Source organism: Diceros bicornis, chromosome 17 (assembly GCF_020826845.1).
Source record: "Diceros bicornis minor isolate mBicDic1 chromosome 17, mDicBic1.mat.cur, whole genome shotgun sequence".
Lineage (NCBI taxonomy): Eukaryota > Metazoa > Chordata > Mammalia > Perissodactyla > Rhinocerotidae > Diceros > Diceros bicornis.
Window position 1 is genome coordinate 42,989,278 of NC_080756.1, and position 7,158 is coordinate 42,996,435.

Genomic DNA, 7,158 nt, shown 5'->3' on the forward strand with positions numbered 1-7,158 from the left:
GCTCTAAGGATATTCTGGTAAGCAAGATAAACAAGGTTGATGCCCTCCTAGAGTTTGTATTCTAGTGTAGGAAATCAGAATTTTACCAAGTTCATGGGCTGGCCTGGTGGCATGGTGGTTGGGTTCGCGTGTTCTGCTTCAGTGGCCCAGGGTTTGAGGTTCAGATCCTGGTCGCAGACCTATGCACTGCTCATCAAGCCATGCTGTGGCAGGCATCCTATATACAAAAAATAGAGGAAGATGGGCACAGATGTTAGCTCAGGGCCAATGTTCCTCAGCAAAAAGAGGAAGATTGGCAACAGATGTTAGCTCAGGGCTAATCTTCCTCACACACAAAAAAAGAGTTCAAATGGTGCTGAGTGCTACAAAGGAAATAAAGTTGGTGATGTGGTGAGAAGTAACTGGGAAAGGCCAATTCTTGAGAGGGGTTTCAGAAAGATGATGCTTGAGCTGGGGATTGATGGATGAAGAAAAGCTAATGACAAGAGCCAAAGGAGATAAATCTTCAGGCAGAGGAAACTTCAAGTACAAAGGCACTCATGTAAGAGAGGGCTTGGCACAGAAAAGGCAGAGAAGGAAGCTTAGTGGACAAAAGAGTGGCCTGCAAGGAGGAGAGCGGTGGTTGATAGGGTTTGAGGGGAAGGCTGAGGGCCAGAAGTTATAAGGCCTTGTAGACCAATATATGAAAACTGGACTTGGAGAACATTAAACCCATTGGTACATTTTAGGAATAAGCAGGGGATCAATTTATGTTTTTAAAAGGTCATTTTGGGTATTTTGTTGGAATGGTTGTAGGAGACTAAGAGTGGAAGCAGAGATACTAATGAGGAGGACATTGTACTACTCCTGTGAGAAAGGATGGTGCCATGGACTAGAGTGATAGCAGCAGTGTTGGAGGGAAGTGGGCAGATGTTCATTTGGAGGTCAAACTCATAGACCTTGCAGATAGATTAGATGTGGGTGGTGAGGAGAAAAGGGAGGAATCAAAGATGATTTCCAGACAAGACTCAATCAGATATTTTTTTTAGTGGCAGACTATCTCAGAGCCTTTAATATGTTAATGTACATTGAGACTCTCCAAGTAGGGGAATATACTATACCATTTTCAAACTTGTTTGTCCATGAAATCCCAGATACTTCTTCTTAAACCTTAGGACATCATTTTGTGTCTGCATTTTCAGATTGACGTTTGCCTCTTAATGCTTTGAAAATTCAAATATTTAGTGGAAAAACTATCTATTTAAAGGAAATAGCAAGAGAGTTTCTTTTTTCCTTCGATATATTCATCCATTTAACCATCCATCTACAGATTCAACAAATATCCTCTAAACACTCATTGTGTTCCAGACTCTGTAGTGGGATCACCCAAGTAAATACGGTAGGATCCTTTTCCTCAAGGCATACATGTATAAAGAATCCTTTTTGAAAATTCATTTAAAAGAAAGAATGGAGTGATGGGAAGATAAAAGGGAAGCAAAGTTACTAATAGGTCAATGAAAATATTACGCGAAAGAATTTTGGGAGAGAGTTCAATAAACTTGCAGTAATGTAAGGGAGGATCTTGGAATTGCAGTCCCTTAGCAAGGAGGAAGCTGGGGCACATACGTCACGGGTTGGGTAGCCAGGTCAGATTGCACTATAAGGTCCTGAAGCCTTTGATATGAGATGAATGCAGTGAAATGAATGCAGTGTGACTATAGTTGTTGGTGAGTGGGTTAGAAGTACATCCCTGACCAAGCTAAGTAAGTTAATGCAGAGTAACTGAAATTTTCCATTTCCGTAATCAAATTCCCTGTGAACAGATGTGTGCTGGGAGTCAATGGTAGTTCCAACAAAATGCACTGAGTGGTACTATCTAACTAAAAAGAACCACTGTCCTGAGGGAGCAGCGCTGCTGGCCAAGTGCAGGCCGGGCCATGACCGACTTCAAATTGGGCATCGTGTGGTTAGGCTCAGGTGGCCGGGAAGAGCAGGTACACTCTCATAGACGAGCAAGACGTCCTGCTGGTGGACACCTACCCCTTTGAGGCCCGAATGGAAGTAGATGCAGACGAAATGGTGCTGTGATATCTGCACAAGCCTTTGACAAAAACCGAGGGAGGGGGTCTGGAGGGCTCCTTCATGAGCTGCTGGGGGAGCGGCACAGGGGAGTCCTCGCTCCCGGGTTCCAGAGGGTGCATCTCAACGCCTGGACAATCTGTAGCCGGTGCCTTGGGGCTGGCCGTCCAAAGCCGAAGAGACTTCCAGCAAACAAAGGGAAGCAAAGCTTATGTTAGCTCGTGATTCAGCAGCTGCCCACGGACCCCATAGAAGGGCAGTTCCTCCTCCTGAATGTGACTTGGCATATAATGCCAGTGGGCACGTGGTGGGAGAGGAGAATTCCTGCACCTCAACAGTGCCGTTCTCCTCCCTGCGCGGTGACTGAGAAGCAGCTCCGGGTGTTCACCATCTGTGGGCGCTGCCGGACGGCGCGGCACTGGGGCTCTCAGTGCCAGCAGAGGACTGGGACGCCCAGGGGATGCACTGTCGGGAGAACAGGCCCTTCCAGCACCAGCTCGAGCCGGAGCGATGACCCGGCAGCGGAGCAGCAGCGCCGCCCCGAGCTCGCGGCTTCCGGGCTCTTCCTCGACACAGCGGACGCTGACTGGTGGTTGCACCTGCAGGCGCCCAGGAAGCCAGCCACGCGCACCCAGAACAGCCGCCGCGGAGGCCCCGGGTCACTGGCACTTCGCGCGGCACAGCGCTCCCCTCGCAGGTTAATCTCAAGCAGAGACAGCTGGGGAGGCTCCCTCCAGGACGCTTCTCATTATGCATATGTTAATGTGTTTGTAAACTCATGTACAGGTTTTTTTGGGGGAGGGTTAGAAATTACAAATAGAATCATTTGCTGTAATCCTGAAATGGCAAACCATCAGGCCACAAGACTGAAAACTGTTGTGTAGCAGAAGCTTCTTTCTCTCCTGGGCAGGTGCAGCCCTGCAGAATGAGGCTTGCGTGGGAGTCCTATCTACGAGGACAAAGTAAAGGGGTGGAATCATTAAAAAAAAATTAGATTTTCTTCTCCTGTTTCTTGAGGTCTTCTCATTAGAGATTATGGCACTCTGCAAGGTTTCTAGAAATTCTAAAGAGATCAGTTTGACATATGATTACTGGTGTTGGACATGGCTAATTTAATTCCAAACAAACACTACAGACCCTTCTTGAACTTCAGGCATTAGTTATGTTACACTAATAGTTTGGCAAAAGAGCGCTGATTTGCCTTTGTTATTATTTTTTAAAAAATCTAGAATAATTTGAGCTATTGAATTGAAGACTGTGTATCCAAAAATGAAGTATAAAAAGAAGTACTGAAGTGAACGTGGGAAATACTCATTAAGGAACATTGAAATACTGTTCAGATATCTCTGCTAAAAAACATGTACTGTTTATGGAATATTCTCCCTTCTTTGTTCCCTCGTGCCATGACTGTCTCTGAACTGAGGGCTGCATTTGCATGCTATTAGGGTCACAGGTCACATTCCTAGGGACTGAAACAAATAAATCTGTCCAATTAGTAAATCCTACTTACACCATAAGTTCTTTTTTATTCATATGAGTTTGGAGTATGAACATGGTGCTTGCCAAGTGAGGGCACTTTACATATTCTAAAATAAGAATAAAAAGTGACTAGAGAGATAACAGTATGATAAGCATTATATTTATGTAATAAAATTAATTCAGGAAAGCTGTTGCATTTATAACCTAGAAGAGGTTGTCCTTTTCAAGAGAGTTAAAATGCACTAAAACATACAGAAAAATTACTTGAAATCTTTCCAAACACATCTTTTATGTAACGCTACAAAATATATTTAAACTAATGACATTTCTAAGTGAACGAAAGGTTGAAATATGCTTAGTGAATGCCTGATGTTCATCTTACTAAAACAAAAGCTCTGTAAGGTGTCAGAAATCACATTCAGATTAATGAACGTGTGTCTGATATCTTCCATTTGTCCCTCCAGATCCACTTTCTTCCCTTTACCACCCTACTTCTGGCCTTGGGAGGCTGACGTGCATGAACTGTATTAAGGGACTCCCTTGCCCCTAGTTCTTGATTGGATTTGCCAACGGGAAGCTCTGACAGAAGGCTGGAAAAAGGAGAAGAGCATTTATGCCCTTCAATCTCTTCCTGAGGAGTCTCCGTAGAAGTTTACAGTCCTTCTTCTGGTGGCCCATTATATTGACTCCTTTTTCCACATTCTAGTGGCCACTCCTTAACCTTGACCTAAAGATGTGACTGCTCTCATGTTATTTCGCTGTCCCTTGTGTTCCCAGATCCTGGTAGATAATCCACTCATTGTACCTTCTTTGAATTATCTAATTTGTTTTTGTCGTCTGTTTCCTGTTGGGACACAGAATGATTAAATTTGGAAGACAAATTTTGTCCCTGGAGCCTCCTTAAAGGATCCATGTCCACTTGGCATATAATAAGACATTAAGAATGAATCGTGAGGGAAATGCAGGTGGGAATTATATTCTTACCATGAGCCAGACACTCTGAAAGATCTTTAAAGAAGTGCAAAGTTGTACTTCCAATTCAGGGGTATTTATCCATTAGAATTCCTGAAAGATGGAAAGTGTGGTTGGATTGAGAAATGGTGCTCTTAGAAACTTTCTCTCATCTTTGGGAAATATTGCTTGCAACGCTCTGGTCAACCTGAGAGACTGATGGAAGCTCTCTTCTCTTGGACCTTTATTCATTCACCAAGCATTTATTGCTCATGCACTGTATGTAAAATATCATGCTAGGTGTGCAAGTTTACAGCTGGAGAAGTACCATACAATTTATGCTCTCACTTTTGTGTTGCAAAAATTTTCCCCATTTAACAAATGGAACAATTAGGGTATCAAAGAAGTCATATATTTTAACCTTGCCTAATGTCACAAAAGTAGTAATTGGTAGAATCAGGACTTGAACTTAGATATTCTGACTCAAAGTTTCATAGATTTCTACTACAGTGTGTATGCATGAAGCAGAAATTCCTTCTTTAGTCTATTAAGAGAAACAGGACAAATGCACACATCTAATATTCAAATTATGGTGGAGAAGTACCAAGGCAGAATTAGAAACAAAATGCGTTCACATTTAGAAATTGTAGAGAACCCTTCTGGTGAAGCTTCTCTTAGGCTTCTTGGAAAAGGAGGTTAAGTCCAGTTTAGCACTAGGGGTTCCACGGAAAAGGTAGGGTCAGTCAGATCATGGAGGAGCTTGGAATGCTAAGCCAGGGAATTTGAAATGTATCCGCTCGTCAATAGGTATCCTTTAAAAGTGTTTGATCAAGATTGTAACATCAGTGAGTAATCAATTGAGGTTTATGAAAATTAACTTGGCAGAACTTCATAAAATAGATTGAGATTTAAAAAAGAAAAGAAATGAAGGCAGATCAGTTAGAAAATTTAATAAGTGAAAAGTAACAAAGATTATCAATAAGGTGACAAAGGGAATAAATAAGAAAAAAACTTGCAGGGACAGAAACAACAAGACTCAACGACTAATTGGATTTGAGGAAATAGAGAAGAAGTTAAGAATGCTTGAAGTTTTGGCCTTGAGTTAATGGCAAGACAGTGCTTCTAAGAGCAGAAAAAAAGAAAGAGTAATTTGCTTGAGGGAGAGAGAGGCAGGGAAGAATAAGAGCTTTGTTCTGGAAATGTTCATTTTGACACTGGAAGGTAGGACTTGTAGGTGATATTGAAAGTGTGTGAATGAAGCCCAGAGTCAAGCTGATTTGAGTCATTTGTCTGATTATTTAGTAGATGTCTTGTTTTCACTTACAGAACATGGGTGCACCAGGGTGGAGAGATAGTGGAGGTTTGGGATGGGGTGGGGAGTGTGGCACAAGAGAGAACAGGCCAAGATAGAATATTCTTGGAGGTCAAGTTGAACTGGGAGATGTGTTTAGGCAAAGCTCTTCTGGCAGTGTTATCAAGGTGGCATCTTAGAATATAGCACGTAGCGGCAAGTTTAATGATAAAAAAGCAACAAATTTGGAAGCTAAGAGGGAAGAGAAAAAGATGCATATGCTATAAAAAAATCCTGTTTAAAGAGCTACTTAGTATTAGGCCATGGATAATGTGTACCGGAGTTTTCTTTTTAGGTTGTACCTGATGAATATTGTGAAGAATGGGGTGGTTGCTGAAAACCTTGGTGAATGAGGGTGATAATGCAAAAAGAAAGGGATGGAGAACTAAAGTTTGGAGGATGCCTATGCTTGAGTGTCGGGTATAGTGGAGGAGGAGAAATGAAAGGAATTACAGAAGGGAGAGATAAGATGCAGTTACAACCGAGGAAATAAAAGTTTTTCAGGATAAAGAAATAGTCAAGTTCCCATGGTGATAACTGAGGGAAGGTCATTGGAATGAACAATTATGGTATTGAAAACTTTTAAGAATGAATTTTCATTACACTGTTGGACTGGGAGCCAGAGGTGCAGAGTTAAGGCAGCATGATACGATGTAAAGAGCAGGAGTTTTGAAGTGTGACAGACCTGAATTGGAATCCCAGTTCTGTCACTTACCAGCTATGTCAATTTGGCACAGTTACTTGAGAATATTCTTAGTTTCCTAAGCTGTAAAAAACAATTCCCAGTCATATGATTCTTATAAAGATTCAGTGAGGTAGGCGAAATTGCTTGGTAGAATGCCTAGAACATAGCAGGCTCTTAATTAAATTCATTCCTTTAAGAAAATATTAAGTGGTAGGGAAGCAGAAAAAAAAAAAAAAAAGAATGTGATAATCTTTTGAAAAGTTTCATGGTGAAAGGACCTGAGAAATTTGTAGGGAAGATTTTTTAGGATAGTTGGAACTGACAATGTTTGCTGATAGAGGAGAGGAGCCAAGATGAGCCAGAGAAAATGAGGGATCGAGAAGGAAAAAGGTAACTGATGGATCAGGAGCCTGGATGACAAAAGATCAAGGATTCAGGATCAAGTGCACAGGAGAAGGAGTTAGTCTTAGAAAGGAACATACACTTCTTTGGAGACTATTTGGAAGGAGAAGAAAATAAATATACTTTTAAGCGCAGACTAATTTCTTAGCTGTGGGAGCTCTTTTTGAAAGCATGTGTCTTCTAAGTGAAGGGACAAAGTCATTTACAAAGTGAAGGAATGATGAAGAAGTAA

The 7,158-nt window shown here is 41.8% G+C and overlaps 1 pseudogene; it reads left to right on the forward strand.

Moving 5' to 3' along the window:
* Nucleotides 1-1,866: 1,866 nt before the first annotated feature.
* LOC131416270 (zinc finger MYND domain-containing protein 19-like) lies at nt 1,867-2,572 on the forward strand (annotated as a pseudogene).
* Nucleotides 2,573-7,158: the final 4,586 nt, after the last annotated feature.